This window comes from Mesocricetus auratus, unplaced genomic scaffold (genome assembly GCF_017639785.1).
Source record: "Mesocricetus auratus isolate SY011 unplaced genomic scaffold, BCM_Maur_2.0 Super-Scaffold_100013, whole genome shotgun sequence".
Taxonomy (NCBI): Eukaryota; Metazoa; Chordata; class Mammalia; order Rodentia; family Cricetidae; genus Mesocricetus; species Mesocricetus auratus.
In genome coordinates this window covers 39,848,725-39,869,441 of record NW_024429196.1, presented here as the reverse complement: position 1 = coordinate 39,869,441, position 20,717 = coordinate 39,848,725, and the positions used below count along the sequence as shown (strand labels likewise).

The following is a 20,717-nucleotide window of genomic DNA, read 5'->3' as shown; positions in this document are numbered from 1 at the left end:
TTAAGCCAGATGCATAATTTTCAATGTAATAAATTCATAATTCAACAAAACTACTTGGTAAAATTTTCTCATGGTAAGATGGAAAAATGTTACTCATGTATAATAAACTTAACTCTCATAGGGATCTATGCAAAATGATGCACGATTTTGTTTGGTTGGTAAAGATAATCCCACCCTCAAATGTGTAGCAGAGGACATTTCTTCCTAAAGGTTCCAGTTGCTCCAGGGAGGGCAAATTAAATGAAAATCCTACCCCTCACATTTTCATTATGACAAACGCCAACTCTGACCATAATTTGCTTTCAGTGTTTCCAAATAAAATACAATTCTATGGAGAAATTACATTGCAAGGGGGAGGTTCTTGCTAAGACTTCTGAGAAACACAAGCTTCACAGCTAATCCTTTGTACTTTGAGTTCTTATTCTAAACATAACATAGTTATACAGTGAGAGGGGTAAGTAAAGTCAAAACTAGGCCAATTTAGTCTAATACTATCAGAAGAAAGAGGTGCTAGGATCATGTGGGTAGGATTCTGAATTGCCTTTTCAGATGGTTCGCTTGATAAATGGCTAGAGTCCAAGTGAATATGCATGGAGGAAGTATCAAAATAGCACTTCCCAAAGCTCCCCGATGGGGCCTATTTATGGAGCATTCCAAAATGCTGTAGCTAAGACCAATTACAAATAGACCATGTTTTTTAGAGTTGGCATGAAAATGGAATGCCAACCTTCAGTGTAAATTTGGGGTTTGAGAAAAGGCAATGCTATAGAAGCTACTTTTCTCAAGAAAAAGGTACTTCCCAATATGGAACTGCTGGTGGCATTGTAAGACATTAGAATGAAACCCTTATAGTGTATAAAGGTTTTCAAGCTGGGGAGACCTTTGCTTGAAACCAGGAAACTTCCTTGGGCTTCAGTTGCCACACACAGAAACAAGTCATACCTTTACTTTTATTATTCCTTGGAGAATGATTATTAGAACTTCTTTAATGCATTTAATGTCCCTTCTCCATCATTCATCTCATGCAACATTTGCAGAACATTTCATAAATACCAGACATTGTACTGAGCAACAGGAAGATAATGGGGATACAGGCACTGACATCAAGGAGCTTTCTATGTAGCAGATAAGACAAACACACCCCAATATGACTATTCTAAAAGAATAGTTCTACTAAGCAATTTTCCTACTGGGCACTATTGATATTTTGAATTGGGTATTTATTTGTTGTAGGACCTGCCCTGTACATTGTTGAATATTTAGCATACCCTGATCTCTAATTAATGGCAGTACCAGGAACACCTTATCAAGGTGACAACCAAAAATATCTCTCTAAACTTTCACATATTCCTAAGAGCCGATCTCAGGCCTAGTTGTTAACCAAGTGGTAAATTGTAACCCAAGAATAGGAGAGCATGGAAGATGCAGTCCTTAGTCCATCTGGAGGAGTTATGGGTGCTTTCTTTGAGTTTTGAGATTCATTTGTTCAATATACACAGTGAATACCTGCAGTATAACATGAAGAAAAAAGAAGGAAGTTAGACAAGAGGATATAAAGCTAATTGTTTTTCTGGTTCTAATTTTGCCATGCATTTTTTCATTCATTTTTGTTTTGAGAGGTGGATAAGGGCATAAAATATATTCAATACTGAAAGCTTTAAATTTGATGTGAAGCACCACAGCTATCCTTTCCAAGTACCTATTCTCTTAAGTGTACAGAAGTGCATTGAATGGTATGGACTTTGGGTCTGGTTAATTTTGACTTGTTGTGTGTTTATTTATATGCACTTTGTTTCATATAATAAAGTTTAAAAAATATTTTAAGAGTATCTACCAGATACAGAGATCCAGATCACACATGAAGATAAACAGGGGTTTCTCAGGGGATGAGATTGTATGTTCGTGAAATAGAACTGTGTGTTCAGGAAACTGCAAGGCACTCAGCGTCTGTTGCATGTGAACTAGTCAGGAGAAAAGAAAGCTAGACAGCTGATGATGACCCAGTTCCAGAAAAGTCATGGGTCTGATGCCAAGGGATTCGGGGCTTGAGTTTCACTCTGTGGGTGATGAGAGGCTACTGAAAGATTTTAAGCAAGAGATCCGTATGCGTGAATCACAAAGACTGTGTGTTCCGTTGGCAAAACAGTTTATGGGAAAGTCAAACATCCTGTCAACTACTGCTTGGCCCATAACAAATAACCGTTGTGTCTGGGTCTCCTCCCTGAACGAGTCTCACAGATGATGTCTCAGAATCAAGTTCCCCGGGTTTTGCCTGCCTTCAAGAAAATTCATTGCTGCCTTTTCCTCTTCGGATTTGACTTTACAACATCTGTGAGATGCAGGTTCACTGATATGTTGCTGGAAGCCCTGCCATGTAGGCAGCAAAAGGAAGAAAGTCATATGAAGGAGAAACCCAAATGGATAAAGGAATTTTCAGAACTCTGTTTCACTGATGCCCTAGTTATTAAATTCCAGTGTATAAATTTCCCTTCTAGAAAAAGGAACTTTGCTGCTTGGATCTAGGTGGCCTGTGGCAGCCTGCCAGATTACCAAATTAAGTAGAAGTCATCACAAAATGTTTTACGAATGAGAAGCATAGGGACTGCTAGATGCTATTTGGCTCTCTAACATTAATTCTAATTATCTCAAAATGCAAACATGCTCAAATTTCCAGCAGATGAGATTATTTTCTCCTTGACATCAGACACAAAAGAAAGAAAAATAAACAAAGAACAGTGACAGCAGTGAGCTGGTGATCATTTTTCTTTAATATTTCAAATTCAATTCTGCAGCGGTCTGTGTTTCATGCTAGAGATTTGGATAGGAAGATTGCCGTCGTGCTCTGATGAAAGTCTTGCCTTTCCACTTAGCTTAATTAAGGGTCTGAGAGGAAGCCAGGAGAAAATGGTCTGCTTTAGATCAGAGTGAGAGTCTTGGGGTTTGCAAACACACCACGGATTTTTGTTGTTTCATGTTTTCAGAATTTTTGATTCTGGGTAGAAAGTCCAGTTTTGTTTTCAAAATGAGCTAACCCTATGGGTCTGGAGACTTTACATTTCATTAAATGTGTGTGATTTCTGAGAGAGCAGACAAGAGTCAAAAAAAAAAGAGCCTGTAGGTTTCTACAGACTCCAAACTCTTAAGAATGGATGGGTAATTGTCACTGCAAGAGTGAGCCTCTAGTCTCAAAGCTCATAAGCATAACAGAAATCGGGCTATTAAACAACAACCTCAGATGGAATCTAAAATCCCTTCATGTACAACTCCACCTGCTATGGTGACTGTGCTAAAGTGGCCTCCAAAATGTCAACTTGATGTCCAAATGCTTTACTTCTCCATTGCTCCATGATATCTGCTCCTGTGTGTCGCCATATACTAAGCATGATCAATCATCTTGACTTGTCTAGGATTTTCTTGGTTTTGCTAAGAACTTTGAGGTTTAGCCCTAAAATCCCTTCTTTCCTTGTTCTAAAGCATCTCTAAATCTGTAGTAAAGCAAAGTAATGAGATCACCTTTTTATACTGCATGTAGCAAACAGTAACTTGTGGGGGAGAGAATGGTGATATATTAAACAGACTAATATTTCATCTCCAGAGACTAGTCAAAAGCTTTGTTTTGTCATAGATATTAACAGTTATAGGGTGTTCAAATTTCCCATTTGTGCAGTTTGTGAAACTGACACTTGAATCAGTGTTGGGCAAGATGAAAAGTTCCATTTACTAGTGTATAAAAAGCAAAAGAGTGATGCCAAAGTGACCAAGCATTTTAGCTCTTAGTGTCCTATCAATAAAACGGTTCTTTTCTCATGAGTAGTATACATTTTATATGTACACATAGGGTCCTTTTGGGGATTGATGTACAGTGGGCATTATATCAGTGGACTTGCCATATGAGATGAGAAGTTTCACACAATCAACTCAAAGGCAAAACATATATTAATGTACATATGATAGAATTGATGTTCAGTGATGACTAATTAATTACATGCCTTTGTTTCCTAAACTGTTGACTTACTGAAACATTGTCTGATGGTTGATCATTTGCTTTGATTCCAATGTACATTAAAGTAAGAATGACAATGGAAGAGGTAAGAAGACCTTAACAATATTTACTTTCTTCATCATGGAGATATGTTCATGCTAATTAATTCTTGAAATCAGTGTTGGGAAAATAAGTATTAAAAAGTGGGTTAACACTGTCAGAGTATCTACTGAAGACTTTATAAAAGAAAACACTGGGTACTGGAGAGATGGCTCAGAGGTTAAGAGCATTGACTACTTTTCCAGAAGTTCTGAGTTCAATTCCCAGCAACCACATGGTGGCTCACAACCATCTGTAATGAGATCTGGTGCCCTTTTCAGGCCTGTGAACACACATGAAGACAGAACACTGTATACACAATAAATATTTTTTAAAAAAGAAAACACTGTATGTAACAACATCTGGAAACAAAATAAGCAGCATAGAAACCTTAAAAACAAAATAAGAGGAATGTCATCTTACAAAAACTAATGTAAAGCTGAAAAATTCAACTATATGTTACAAATAATTGATATATTGAAAACAACCTAATATAAAAATACTTTTTAAAGAAATGAACTTAGCCAAGATAAAACATATTTTCAAAGTATGCACTATCTTAAATGCAAATTTCAATAATTTTTGTAGGCGTGCACACAATTTAAATCACACAACAAGCAAGGTATTGAACTCAGCATTATCTCAAGAAATTTTCAGCCAGTTCCTACTACATGGCTGCTTTGCACCAATGATCTTGAAAATGCCAACAAATACAAGACTGCTTAAAATTAGGGTTATCGCAGCAACTTAACTTTTTAGAAAAGTTGAGTAAACCAAAAACTACAGAACACACTTGAAAAGTTGGCAATGTCAGATGGTTCAAGGACGGGTTTCCAGGAACTGCTGTGATGAATTGGGCTAGAAGAATCATTCTTAACTAATTGTCTCAAGTAGGAAGTAAAATCTGACAAGGATATTAAAAGGAGTAAGGGATGAGAGAGAGAAAGAATATTAGAAGCATTTCATTTGATGATTATATACAAAAATTCTAAGTCATAAAGTACTCATGGAATTTCAGCAATATATAATAATAAATAAACTAATGTAAGTTTGGAAAGGAAGGAGATAATCATTCTTAGTTAACTGCGTCATGTCATATGTCCATTAACTTGTCAACTTTATAGTCAAAAATTTATAAATTGGTTGGGCATAGTGGCACACAACCTGAATCACAGCACATGGAAGGCTTTAGAAGGAAGATTCCAGGGTCTCCCTTTTGCTATAAAAAGATAAATATATTTTTGTATACCCATTGTATGATACACCCTGTCTCAAAAAAAACCCAGCATCAATGAAAGAATATGTACCCAAAATAAATAATCTTAACACAATTTAAATGAAGTAAAAATGAAACATTTTCTCCTAAAAACTTCACGATGATCTCTAAAATTGAGGTAAGAAACATAAATGACAAGATAATAAAATAAAATATTTGGGGTTAAAAACAGGGAGAGAAATACATCTGTAAAATAAGAAGTGAGAATGAAATAGAAGCCTATTTTCACAATACATCAGTAAACAAAAGTGAAATATCTCAGCAAAAATGTGTACAGATAGGTATTTTATATTCCTTATATTCAAAATGTTCCTATGACAAGGTCTGACAAACAAGACATCAGCAGAAGCTAAGGACACATTTTCCATGTCTTACCTATAGAAGGTATAGTGGCCTTCTTGTGATCTGCTGCCCATTCATTGTAGCTTCCAGTTGATGGATTATCTAAGAAAAGAACAATGTGGTGAAAAGAGCCAAGATTCCCAAGTCATCATTTGGTTCAGGGAATGATAAAAAAAGCCACCCAACAAATGATTGCATCCTGCTGTACATGCTTAACAGACAACCCATTTGGATGGTGGTAAAGGAGGAATGAAGATGAGTACCACTTGTCAATTTCTGTAAGAAATACTCTTCCTGTGGCTAATTTCAGGCAGCCGAAGTGATCCCTCCCTCCATCCCTCTCTCTCTCTCTCTCTCTCTCTCTCTCTCTCTCTCTCTCTCTCTCTCTCTCTCTCTCTCTCTCTCTCTCTCTGTGACACACACATATAAATAATTTTTTGAAAAGAATAGTGTTAGAACCTCCATTCATGACATCATAGTAAGCTCAAGGAGAAAAATCACACTAGCATTATAATAGATCATGAAGAAGCAATATTCATTGCTTGAATGGAAGATAACAACTCTAAGAATAAATCAATAGCTGGCAACCCTGATGAAGAAGCAACATTCAAATGCAAGGACACTCACCTTTCTTACTCTCTTTGGCATTGCTCTGAAGTCCAAGATACATAGATTATCCATGAATATGAAATTAAAATTAGAAAAAATTCTTGAAAAGGGATATTATATATATTATTGTACATAAGAAAAATCTTAAATAATAGAAAAATCTTATCAAACAAATATTTAAGGAAGAGGTGCACACAGTATCTTGCTCAGTAACTTTCAGGCCTAAAGTAGAATCTGAGAATTCTACGTAAGCATGTGGGAAATGCAACTGGAGACCAGAATAATTACACAAAGACATGTGTCTCTTGACTGTCTCATTCTTTCTAGTCTCTCCATTCTGCTTGCTCTCATGCTCACTCTGCCCCCCCCACACACACACACATTGACACACCATACACGTGTACACAAATGTAACAGACTTTGGTCATCTGATAAACACAAGGAAAATAACATCCTAGACTGTTTTATCTTACAACTAGAACATTGTGAAGACAGCTGTAGGCTTACATTTAATTAGAAATATTCTGAAAAAATCTAATTTGAAGGTTTCTTCTGAATTTTCCAGTTCTTATGGATGGAGCCACTTTCACCACTCACTAAGTAGGATATCTGGATGGAGACTGAGAGATTACTTCATTCCTTGGCATACAGAACAGATGTTTGGAAAGTGTGAACCAGGGTCTGAGTAAGCGGAATGAGTCCAGCAACAGGGTGAAAAAAGATGGTTGGAGGTGGGGGAAGGCTGCAAAGCAGGTAAAACCTCTACAAACCTATTCATTCTCTTTCCAAGCTAACTCTTTTGGAATCTTACCTGCATGGACTCACTGCTAATAAATGCTAACTCAGTGAACAAGCCCTTACTTTCTGCTATTTTACTTGACCTCAAAGAGGCATTACAGACAGTTCCCAGTGCAGCCTCACTGGTTCCACTTTCTGGTAAAGTGTGTTCGACTGTTCTGCTTTCTTCAGCCTCAGCATCTTCTCTTTTCTTCTTCCACTTTGCTGTACAGAGATGACCTCTGTCATCGGATCAATGCAGTTACAGATGCAAAAAAATTACATGAGACAATAAGGCAAAAGGAAAAATCACTTGTATACCATGGACCTTAGATTGGGCCTGAAAATAACCCTTGGCTTAAGAATGGGAAACTTCATTTCATAAAAACATAGACACTAAGCAAAGTTTGTTTTACATTACGGTGTTCGCCAGTAGAGTAGCTTTTGTTCTCTGTGACAGAAAGAGGTGAGGCAAACAAGATCAAATGTCCTCGTTTCGATGATATACAGTTGTGTGTGGAAAAGTCCTAAGGAGGAACGATGACAATTCAGGCTGTCTTATGTTATCTGGTCAGCAGCAGAGAGCTTTGTGTATGGTTCTGAATTAGGTATTATGATGGAACCAAAGCACACAGATACAATCCTAGTACTGGATAATATACTCAGGAGAGCCCATATAATCATCTTAAGTGAAGAGACTGATTGTCCATACAATCAAAAAAACTCATGGATTATAAGTTCCTGGTGGAACACTGAACGGGGAACTTCACAGACCTTAGGAGCCAGCAGAGGCTTCACAGAAAGACAGAGCTCTGGGGTTGTTTATAGGTGTGATGAGGAAGGAAAGGAGATCCAGATGATAAGGGCAGGAGTGTTCTAATTCCTGTTTCATTTGTCAGGGTGTATCTCCATTCTCCAAATCCCTCTGTCACATTGACTACCTCAAGCAACTTTCATTATCTAGAGAAAGGCTTGTGTCTGCCTGCACATTACCCAAATCTCAGCACACATGATTGGAGTTAGGCTTGCGTTAATTCTGATGGTGACCAATTGCTATACTTATAACCATAATATAACTGGGCTTCTATACTGCTCTTTTTCCTCTCATAATCTCTCCTCCCATGACTTTGACCCTATACTTCGTATAATATTATCCTCGTGGAAGTCACATATTTTGTATCCAAAGTATCCTTTGCTCATCACTATTCTTATACCCAGAAAACCTTGTAAACAGGAATACATATAAATCAAAAGAGAAGGCTACAAAGTAACTACAAAGTCAGCCTGTGTAGTCACCAACAAGGATGAACCCCAGGGCATGCAGCACATCAAGCATGCACTACTGACTATGCCAGTTTTTCCTCCTGTAGCTATTTTTTTATCTGCACCCAAAGAAAAGAGGGTCCAGACATTTCAACACCTAGTTTATACCTCTAATTCCCCAGTTGTGTCCAATGGAGAGTATTGAATCTGTTCTCACTTCTCTCACTTTCCTGGAATGGAAACTCTACCCTAATTTCAGTTTTCTACAGATCATTCCCATAGGTAAGCTCTACTTACAGTGAGTTATATCCCCCAAATCTACATTCCATGAACAATCCCAGTGCAGCCACAAGCTACTGGCTGTCTTTAATGGTGTGCATGTATGATTCTTCCTATGAAGAAGCAGGATGGATGGTCGTCACCTGAATTCTTCTCATTTGTTATAGTTTAGAAATCCATCTTCTGGAAGCTTCCTACTCCATATCACCCTGTAACTGGCTGCTTATTATGAGACACTGACTTCCAGGTCCACGTGATCTCAACTAATTAAGTGTATCCATGTGCAATACACAAGCCAGACTATCATCTAAATAGTTGCATAATGGGCTTTTTAACTAATGGAGATCTTGGACTAAAATAACACAACATCATGTTAAAATTAATTTATAACTGACCAAAGACTGCTTCTGGATTCTAGGAAGAATATTTTCAAAGGGCTGTGGAAAAGTTCATAAGGCTTCTTGAACATCAAATGAGTCTTACAACAAAGGTTCTGATGAATTACTATAATTAAAAATGAACTAAATGTATTAAATTTCATCTTTAAATATACAAGGGGTGGAAAATTAAGGGAGAAAGGGGCAGTTGGTAAAGTGCAACTAGGGACTTGCCAAAGACCAGCTACTTGAAGAGATCATATCTATTGCATGCCAAACCCTGTAAGTATAGTTATATCAGCCAGGAGGATGTTCTCTGCAAGCCCAGCACTGGGTAACAAATGTTAAGTGCAGCCCAGGCCCATGATATGTGTTCAGGAGCATTCAACAGTAGAAAATATGACAGAAGTTGTGGTTCAGAAATTAGTCCATTAGAGACTGCAGCACAGATAAGTGTGGAACAGATGCAGGTGTCTCTGAAGAGAAGCCCTCCCCCACATCACCAAGCCAACCCACCTATGCCCAACCACTTCATATACACCAAATGGACAACTGAAGTCAATAAAAGGAAAAAATAGATGGAAGGATGGAGGAGGAAGGAGATAGATAGATAGATAGATAGATAGATAGATAGATAGATAGATAGATAGATAGATGGATGGATAGATAGATAGGACAAAGTCTATTGAAACAAATGCCACGTAAGGGATGAATGACAATGGTCACTTCTAGAAGGTTTTGCTGTGACTCTGTCCTTTGGTGGTTCACATTTGGCACAGATTTCAGAATCTTTAAGGCCATGTGTTGGGCTATACCATTTTACCCTTATAATTAACATACTGAATACTCCCATGCTTTTTTTCTATTCTGCCTGGCAGCTTAATTTGGACAATAGAAATATAGATAAGAAACTATTAATTATCTGCTACAAACTAAAAATTCTAACTTATCTTTTTGGGGAAAATAGATCTGAGCATACACAAGAGTTATAAATAGCCTCTTTTCTGTATGTTCTAGAAGGCGTGGGGAGCTGCCATCTATCTCACATTCCAGATCTATGTTTGATCCCTCTCTCACCCTTATTACTTATGAAAGTAAGTAATGGGGATGAAGGAAAGATCAGAATTGTATTTAGCTTGAGATGCTAGTTGTTTTTAGAATAAGTCAGTGTCTCTGGAAGCATTTCAGTTTTAACTATTTGGGTTGTTAGTCTTGGTTTGAAGAAGGGCTAAGTGAGATTGTATTTAAAAAGTTGTCATCTACTTTAAAAAGTCCCTGTGTTTGATATGGATGTAGAGGAAGCCAAGGGGTCTGAAGGACTCCTCAACCCAAGCTAAACATGGCACATTACAGTGTAGCTTTCAACCTTATCTTATTTTTAAAGCTGTTGAGCTGAGCTGGAGACAGGCTTGGTGCTCTGAGTCACTTCTCATGGTCAAGCTGACATAGCATGGAACAATGGTTAAAATAACCCCAACAGTTTCATGTTGAAATTCCATTCTCATTGTGAACTATTAAGAGGTGAGAAGTGAAGTGATTTGGTCACAAGAGCTCCACCTCAGGAATGGACTAATCAATTCATGGGTTAATGAGTTGTGAAGGGAGGCACTTCCCAGCCCCCTCTGGGCAGCTTGTGCTGTCTCCACAAGAGGTCCCTGCAACTACCTGAGACCCTATGGGGAGGAGAGGCTTGCCCACAAGAAACAGTCACAGAGATAGTCTCTCCTGACGTAGTCTCTCCATCTTGAATTTCCAAGACTCCAAAACTACAAAAAGTAAAAATGTTTCCTTATAAATTACTCAGTCTGCGGAATTCAGTTAAAGCAAAAACAAAAACAAACAAAAAAAACTGACCAAAACCAACAGTGAACTTCTTTCTGAGGATACTAATATGCTAGATTCTGTTTTTAACTTCCTATCTGTTCCCTCAGAATGAAGTAAGCTGAGAGATAACACACATTTGATAAGATTTATATGTGTGTTTTTGTAGTTTTGGGGACTCAAATGAACAAACTGCCCAGAAAACCCTCTGTTGGTCTCCAAATCCACCAGGGCAACTGGGAACTTCACACTAGATACTCAGATATATGGATGGTAAAATAAATTGTGTAATGCTGGGGATACAAAATAATTTCCAATATTCCCTACAAGTTAATCACAGGAGCTCTGACCCTCTCCAAGGATATTCTCACACAATGAGATATCCAACATTTGCTGTCTTTGGCATGGAAATTTCCCAGAATTCCCTTACTATTTTTCTTTTTTATTGTTATTTTTATTTTTATTTACGTTAGAAACAATCTTGTTTCACATATCAATCCCAGCTCTCTCTCCCCCCTCCTCCCCTACCCTCCCAACCAGGTCCCCCAGTCCCCCGTCCAATCTCCACTCCGATCCCCATTTTTTTATTGGATCCTTTGGTGTTTTGGAGACTTGCTTCTTGAATTCTTTGTAAATTTTGGAGATCAGCCCTCTGTCATATGTGGGCTTAGTGAATATATTTTCCCAATCTGTGGGTTGCCTTTTTGTCTTGTTGACTGTGTCCTTTGCCTTACAGAAGCGTCTCAGTTTCAGGAGGTCCCATATATTAATTGTTGTTGACCTCAGTGTCTCTGCTACTTATATTATGTTCAGGAAGCAGTCCCCTGTACCAATTCGTTCAAGGGTACCTCCCACTTTCTCTTCTAACAGGTTCAGTGTGGCTGAATTTATGTTGAGGTCTTTGATCCATTTGGACTTAAGTTTTGTGCATGGTGATAAACATGGATCTATCCGCATTCTTCTACATACCAGCATCCAGTTATGCCGCACCATTTGTTGAAGATGCTTTTTTTCCCATTGTATATTTGTAGCTTCTTTGTCGAAGAGCAGATGTTCATACATGAATGGGTTAATATCAGGGTGGTCATTTTGATTCCATTGGTCTTCCTGTCTATTTTGGTGCCAATACCAAGCTGTTTTCAGGACTACAGCTCTATAATAGAGCTCGAAGTCAGGGATGGTGATGCCTCCAGATGTTGCTTTGTTAAATAAGGTTGTTTTGGCTATCGTGGGTCTTTTATTTTTCCATACAAAGTTGATTATAGTTCTTTCAAGGTCTGTGAAGAATTGTGCTGGTATTTTAATGGGGATTGCATTAAATCTGTATATTGCTTTCAGTAAGATTGCCATTTTTACTACATTGATCCTACCTATCCAAGAGCATGGGAGATCTTTCCATTTTCTGATGTCTTCTTTAATTCCTTTCTTTAAAGACTCAAAGTTCTTGCAATACAGATCTTTCACTTGTTTGGTTAGTGCTACCCAAGGTATTTTATGTTGTTTGTGGCTATTGTAAAGGGCGATATTTCTCTGATTTCGTTCTCAGCCCTTTTATCCTCTGAATATAGTAAGGCTACTGATTTTCTTGAGTTGACCTTGTATCCTGTCACTTTGCTGAAAGTATTTATCAGCTACAGGAGTTCCCTTGTAGAGTTTTTTTGGGTCACTTATGTAAACTGTCATATCATCTGCAAACAGTGAAAGTTTGACCTCTTCTTATCCAATTTGTATCTCCTTGATCTCCTTTTGTTGTCTTCCTGCTCTAGCTAGAAATTCAAGTACAATATTGAAGAGGTATGCAGAGAGTGGACAGCCTTGTCTTGTTCCTGATCTTAGAGGAATTGCATTGAGTTTCTGTCCATTTATTTTGATATTGGCTGTTGGTTTGCTGTATACAGCTTTTATTATGTTGAGGCAAGTTCCTGTTATCCCAGATCTCACCAAGACCTTTATCATAAAGGGGTATTAGATTTTGTCAAAGGCTTTTTCAGCTTCAGTGAGATGATCATGTAATTTTTGTTTCTCAGCTTGTTTATATGGTGGATTACATTGATGGATTTTCATATGTTGAACCAAACCTGCATGCCTGGTATAAGGCCTACTTGATCATGGTGGATGAGTTTTCTGATGTGTTCTTAGATCCGATTTGACAGTATTTTATTGAGTATTTTTGCATCAATGTTCATGAGGGATATTGGTCTGAAGTTCTCTTTCTTAGTTGTGTCTTTGTGTGGCTTTGGTATCAAGGTTATTGAAGCCTAGTGGAAAGAGTTTGGCAAAGACCCTTCTGCTTCTATTGCGTGAAATGCTTTGAGAAGAATTGGTATAAGCTGTTCTTTGAATTTCTGGTAGAATTCTGCACTGAGGCCATCTGGACCTGAGCTGTTTTTGGTTGGGAGACTTTTGATGACTGCTTATATTTCCTTAGGGGTTATAGGTCTATTTAAATTCTTGATTTAATTTTGGCAAGTGATATCTATCCAGAAAATTGTCCATTTCCTTTAGATTTTCAAATTTTGTGGAGTACAGGTTTTCAAAGTATGACCTGATGATTCTCTGGATTTCCTCATTGTCCGTTGTTATGTCCCCCTTTTCGTTTCTGATTTTGTTAATTTGCATGTTCACATGCTGTCGTTTGATAATTTTGGATAAAGGTTTGTCTATCTTGTTTATTTTCTCAAAGAACCAACTCTTAATTACATTGATTTTTTGTATTGTTTTTCTAGTCTCTGCTTTATTTATTTCAGCCCTCAATTTGATTATTTCCTGGTGTCTACTCCTCCTGGGTGAATTTGCTTCTTTGTGTTCTAGAGCTTTCAGTTGTGCTGTTAATTCTCTAATGTAACTATTCTCCAGTTTCTTCATGTGGGCACTTAGTGCTACGAACTTCCCTCATAGCACTTCTTTCAAAGTGTCCCATAAGTTTGGATATGTTGTGTCCTCATTCTCACTGAATTCTAGGAAGTCCTTATTTTCTTTTTTTATTTCTTCATTGACCCAGGAATGGTGCAATTGCTCATTATTCAACTTCCATGATTTTGCAGGGTTTCTGCAATTAGTGTTGTTGTTGAATTCTAATTTTAACGCATGGTGGTCTGATAAGGTACATGGAGTTATTCCAATTTTTTATACCCGTCGAGATTTGATATGTTGCCAAGTATGTGGTTGATTTTTGAGAAGGTTCCATGTGGCGCTGAGAAGAAGGTATATTCTTTTTTATTTGGGTGGACTGTTCTAGAGATGTCTGTTAATCCCAATTGGGTCATAACTTCTATTAGACTCTTTGCTTCTTTGTTAAGTTTATGTCTAGTAGTCCTGTCTAGAGGTTAGAGTGGGGTGTTGAAGTCTCCCACTATAAATGTGTGGGGCTTTATATGTGATTTGAGTTTTAGTAATGTTTCTTTTATGAACATGGATGCCTTTGTATTTGGGACATAGATGTTCAAAATGGAAACTTCATCTTGGTGGATTCTGTGATTAGTATGAATTCCCCTCCTTCATCTCTCTTGATTGATTTTATTTTGAAATCTAATTTGTTAGATATTAGGTTGTTACATCCACTTGTTTCTTGGGTCCATATGATTGGAAAATCTCTTCCCAACCCTTAACTTTGAGGTAATGTCTGTCTTTGAGTCTGAGGCGTGTTTCTTGTATGCAGCAGAAGGATGGGTTCTTTCTTCGAATCCATTCTGTTGGACCATTAATATTGAGTGATATTAATGACCATTGATTGCTCATTCTTGTTTGTTTTGGAATAGTTGATGGTGGTGGAATTATATGCGGATTTCCACCTCTTTTCTTTTGGCTATTTGTAAGGTGGGATTATCTAATGCCTATGTTTTTCTGGTTGTAGTTAACTCCCTTGTGTTGGAGTTTTCCTTCCAGAACTTTCTGTAGGGCTGGGTTAGTGGATACATATTGTTTAAATCTGGTTTTGTCATGGATTATCTTGTTTTCTCCTTCTATAGTGATTGGAAGCTTTGCTGGGTATAGCAGTCTGGGCTGGTATCCGTGGTCTCTTAGTGTTGGTAGAATATCAATCCAAGACCCTCTGGCTTTCAGAGTTTCCATGGAGAAGTCAGGTGTGATTCTGATAGGTTTGCCTTTGTATGTTACTTGGCCTTTTTCCTTTGCTGCTCTTAATATTCTTTCTTTATTCTGTATATTTGGGGTCTTGATTATTATGTGGTGAGGTGATTTCCTTTTGTGGTCCCCTCTATTTGATGTTCTGTAGGCTTCTTGTAATTTCATTGGCATGTCTTTCCTTAAGTCAGGAAAGTTTTCTTCTATGATTTTGTTGGATATGTTATCTGCCCCTTTGAGGTGGATTTCTTCACCTTCTTCTATACCTATTATTCTTAGGTTTGGTCTTTTCATGGCATCCCATATATTCTGGATATTTTGTGTTAGGGATTTGTTAGACTTAAGATTTTCTTTGGTCGATGAATCTATTTCCCCTAGTGTATCTTCAACACCTGAGATTCTGTCTTCCATCTCTTGTATTCTGTTGGTTATGCTTGTATCTTTAGTACCTGACTGTTTGCCCAGATTTTCTATTTCCAGCATTCCTTCAGACTGTGTTTTTTTATTGTCTCTATTTCAGCTTTCAACCCTTGTACTTTTTGAATTGTTTCTTGTAATTTTTGAATGTCTTTTCCTCTCTTTCTTGCATTTGTTGAAGTTTTTAGTTTGTCTTTTCTTTCATTTCTTGCATTTATTGGATTGCTTTTTCCTCCATTTCTTGCAATTCTTGCATTTTTTGGATTGTTTTTTTCTTCCATTTTTGCATCTTTTGATTTGGTTTTTTTCTTCCATGTCTTTAAGGGATTTTCTCATATCTTCTTTGAGGACCTCTATCATTTTCATGAAGTTGTTTTTAAAGTCTTTCTCATCTGCTTCTTCTACAATGGACTGTTCAGGTCTTGCAGGTGTAGATTCTCTAGTTTCTGACAGTGTCATATTGGTTTTTCTGTTGGTGGGTGTGTTTTTGTATTGTCTCCTTCCCATCATTTCTTCCCATGGATGTAGAGGGAGTCTCTTCCTCCCCTGGTGGGTATGTGACCATGGTTCCTTTCCAGAGGGTGGGAGCAGGTCCAATACTCTTGTGGTTTTCCTCTTGTGTGGATGAAGGCCGTTTTAGCACAAACATACTTATGTGTGCATCTCTGAGTTAAAAGGAAAGATTGGGTGGCAAATAAGGGGAAGATAAACTCTAAAGAAAAGAGAGATGTGCTTTTTAATAACTCTCATGATAGAACTGTGAGTAATTAAAGCTCATGCCAAATGATGAAGAAGTACTTGCTGAAAAAGGCTTTCAGTACATCTTGTAAACAAGCATTGCCCTCTTTTATTACAAATGCAGCTGGTGGCACAATCACACTAAATCAAAGTATATCTCCAACAAACTCAGTGCACTGTTTGCCATTGTGATTTGAATACTTCAGTTACAAAATGTGACATGGTGTCAGTCTAGAGATACCATTTCTGTAGCAGATGCCAATTAAAAACAAAGAGATAATTAAAGTATCCCATAAGTGAATAGCCCTCCTCAAGGTGTTCCCACATCTCTGGCCTTGAAGGAAGTAGCAAAGGAATACCAGGATTTGTAGGATTAGAATAAGTGTAATAAGAAACATACCATGTGTGGACTACTGTAACAAGTGACACAGTCCAAGGTGAAATCAGAGGGCCAGAGAAAAGAGGGAATCCATGACTCTAAACCATATTCTACAATATAACAACCCATATTTAACAAACTTTAGCAACCAGAATTCATCCAGCATCTGCCTGTATCTATCCACTAAGGGACCAGCACCAGGAACATGGGGCTGAGTGCCAAACGATGGTAATACTCAGATCTCTCTAAGCTTTCCCTGCTACTTGCCAAAGGCCAACTCAGTCACAGTAACTCATGTTCCTTTAGGTTATTCCAGTCCAGACCGTTTCTGTGATAGTTGTTTGACTTTCTGCCTTACTTTATTTTGCAGAGTAAAGAAGATTATCAAGCTATCAAATAGTGAAAGATTCTTGAAGATTAGAAGCAGACATTTGCAAAGCACATGAAGCAGATGAGTCTCTGCTGCATGGGATGGAGCGGGAAGAAGCGAATGGAAGTAGAGGGAGATACCAGTGTTTGAAAGGAGGAAAATTTCAGAGTGGAGTCTTTCAAAAGACAGCCTGACTATAACCTAGATTTACTTGGAACCTGAAGGTAATACAGGTTGAGATGTCCTTTACTATAAGCAATATAATAGCAAGAACAATAACTCCAAGCTAAGAATGTACAATTAGGTAGAAAACCAAACAATTTTTCAGGATAAAAATATATGTCTGGACAAAGTACTAATTTTAGAAAGATTGCCAGTGCCCAAGACTGAGCACAGAAACTCTTCTGTACAGGATTTTTACAGCATGCTCACCATATGCCTAAAAGGACAGGACCTCTCCTCCAACAAGTTCTTACTGGAAACAATGTCGTCTACTGGCAATGGTACTCATCCGACTTCTGAAGGACCTCCCCTAGAACAGCTTCCTGCTCTGTGCTGTTTAAAGTGGGCCTTTCCTTGAGGCTGTGTGAACTGAATGTCTGGCATCAGAAGCCATGGGACACACTGATGTCATAAAATGAGCATTGGGGCTCTGCTTCCTGTCAGGGGGATTCCTAGAAGCCATTTGCTCCTACCCAGAAGGGCCAGCACTCGGAAACAATTGCCAACCACAAAAACAGCCCCCACTTAAAACAAATTAAACATACTCCCATCTTGACTTCTCTTTAGCTACAGTTCGTCATTTTGTGGACACCCCACTCAAGCAGAAGAAACATGTAGGGGAAGTTGGAACTGAAAATGAAAACAGTCTTAAGCAACCATAGCTAAATATATCTCATTTGTAATAGATTTTACAAGGGCATACAACCGCGGGAACACATTGCAAGGGTCCCTCCCTTCTCTTGCAAGAAACCTGTGCAGCTAAGGGGTGGGGGTGGAAGTCACAGTTCAAGCTTATTTGTTGATCAGCTGCAGGGTAGGGCCTTCTCGGGGCTCTGATTGTAACTGAGATGCCAATCTGTAAACAGTGGTAACAGTGAATGACTTAAAGCAACCGGGTGTCCGTGGACTAGAAAGGATATATTTAATGGCCATCAGCAAGTAAAAGCAGGCTGTGTGAACTGAATGTCTGGCATCAGAAGCCGTGGGACACACTGATGTCATGATTCTGAGACAACTAGGAATGAACAGTGATGGAGAAATGAAAGGAGCATGGTGCCATCTAAAACGGCAGGTACCATTCAGCTTTAACAAACGCACTCCTATTCAATTCCGGTGTGGGGTGCAGAAATGGCCATCACACAGATGGAGGCCTGGAAATTAATGTCTTGGTTCTGTTAATCCCCACACTCCAGTTCCACGTGCCAAGCTCACTCCTAGGCACTTGTTTCTCCAGTTCATAAGAGGGTCTGGGATCTTTCTCTTTGTTCTTCTGCATGAGACCACTTGTTAAGATGCCTTTAAACTCCTTGGCTCCCAGGACAAGCCCATCTATTGGCTGTTTTTAATCCAAGACATACTTTTTCTACAACCTAGTCAAAGTGCAGTCTCACAGGGAGGTGAAAAAACAGAAGTGTGTTTTAGCTTTGTTTGGGGCATGCTGAGTGTATTTTGTGCTTTAAATTTTGAAAATATACCCTCTGGGGCTTGATTTCCCAGTCTAGACTCTAATCGGTGGAAATACAGCAGAATACAGACAGAAAAAAAATAAAAAGAAAAGAAAACTTGTCACCCAGTCCCAGTCATGACCCTAGAACGGTGGAGGAAAGCGCCTACAGTAGTATCGAAGGGTCCAGAAAACATGAAAGCCAATGTTAAGGAAACCCCACCGAAGGGCTGAGATCAGTTACGGAGCCTGCTCTCCCACAGGTACTTAATCTTTGCTCAAACTTCACAGCAAACATGCTCCTTTCTCAGGATGTCTTGCTGCTTCTCAAATAATCCCAAAAGGAGACACGCTGGACATCCCGTAATGAATAAAACTGCTGATGGGGATGGATTTGTAAACCCAAAATACCATATGTGGAGTCAGAACACTTTATTTATACCTTGGCCCGATGCTTCGCCCACGCACACAGGATTACGGAAGAAATATATGGCTGCCTGCTGGCCTAGAACTCTCTCAGGCCTTCCCCAGCAGCCTTGGTGAGAGCAGCAACCCTGGGCCAAGCAACCATCTGTAGCACAACAGGCCTTTCCAAGCCGAAAAGAAAGTAATAGAGATTAGAATTGCAATGGTAAACATACCCCTGCATATTTTGTTTCTGTATGTGTGTACAAGTAGGAACAAACCTAAGCAGACTCTTCTGGCATAAGATTATAGGTTAAAAAATAAATCCACCAACGTATTACATAATAACAAGATAAGAATAATTAAGAACAATATATTTCCTTTTATAAACTTTGATGGATAACCTTTAAGATGTTTTAAGGGTTATGTTCAGGCCACACACAGGATGGGCAATATTTTTTCTTCATTTTCTTTTACAGAAAAAGAGCTAATTTTGCTTAAAATAGAAAGAAGGCTATGGGCCTTGCATTTATCAAAGAAACAAGCATGGTTTATCATGTGAAATTATCTTTATTTCAAAGAAAATTAGAACCAAAGCCAAACCTACAGAGGGATATATACAAACGATAGTAACATCTGTAGATAAGGAGGGGCTCAGTGGGTCCTTAGTAGAAACTAAATCTTGTTTTTAGGCTTCTGTCACTCCAGAGCTTGAGTGGAAGCAGCCTTAACAAGGGTAGTAAACTTTACAGACACAATTCAACCCAGATGCATTTTCACCCTGTTCCTAGTCAGGATTCTATATGCAACTTAGACCTCAACATACATTCATTCTTTATACTCCCTTTGCCACTCGTGACTAGCCTCTAGAAGCAGAAAGGAGGGCTTCTTCCCTTAGAATCCCCCCAAATAAGGCAGGGACAGAAGGAATGGAAAGAGACCTACACTCAGAACCTCTGTTACCATGTGGCACTTTCCCTAAGGTGAAGCAGGTCCAGAATAAGAAAGATGTGGGAGGAGACTCTTGCTACCAAGCGATAGGTAAAATCACAGCTATGATTCAGCATGGTCTTTAACCTTCAGCACATACCTATGAGGTTGATTCTGAGCTATACCATCAGTAGGAAGTGAGCAGAGGCTGGGAAGCCTAAAGAAATCCATCTGCACTGCCTTGTATCGTGGAGAAGCTTGTAGGAGGGGTTTCCCAAGCATAACTATGTACCCCTTAACGACAGGATTATGTTCTAAGAAATGTATTATTTAGGTATTTCACTATATGCAAACATCATTCAGTGTACTTCCCCAAACCCAGATGACTTCACTGTCTTTAAGCATTATAATCTCATGGTACCACTGTCATTAGTTTTACTGTTATTAACCGAAACTTTCATATGAATACATTGTTGTAATATTGTTATTGGTTAAAAACACTCTAATAAATCAGTGGTTCTCAATCTGTGGGTTGCAACCCCTAAGACCATTGGAAAACATTTACAATTCATAACAGTAACAAAATTACATATATGAAGTAGCAATGAAATAATGTTGTGGTTGGGGACACCACATCATGAAGAATGATATTAAAGGGTCACAGCATTAGGAGGTTGAGAGCCACTGCTCTAAACATTAGTGTTGAGCTATTTTTTGAGATGATGTGAGCATTTACATCAATAGAATTCTATCAGAGTACAATGATAGTGTGAGGTTACCTAAGAAGAGAGAGTTCCACCAGTCAACTGTTTAAGACTTTAGTTGCAACATCAGTACTTCTCTGAGACTGCATGCAGTCATGGCCTATTCTGTAGACTCCAGACTTGTTGGCTCACAGCAACAT

General features: G+C 38.4%; 1 long non-coding RNA gene across 1 annotated transcript in view; it reads left to right on the top strand.

The window, feature by feature from the left end:
• The window catches only part of LOC106021274, a 146,001-nt gene extending 125,664 nt beyond the window's left edge, over nucleotides 1–20,337 (top strand). The window contains exon 4 of the long non-coding RNA XR_001196596.3: nucleotides 16,813–20,337. This is a non-coding gene — a long non-coding RNA (uncharacterized LOC106021274). The remainder of the gene's footprint in view (nucleotides 1–16,812) is intronic.
• The last annotated feature ends 380 nt before the right edge of the window (nucleotides 20,338–20,717 follow it).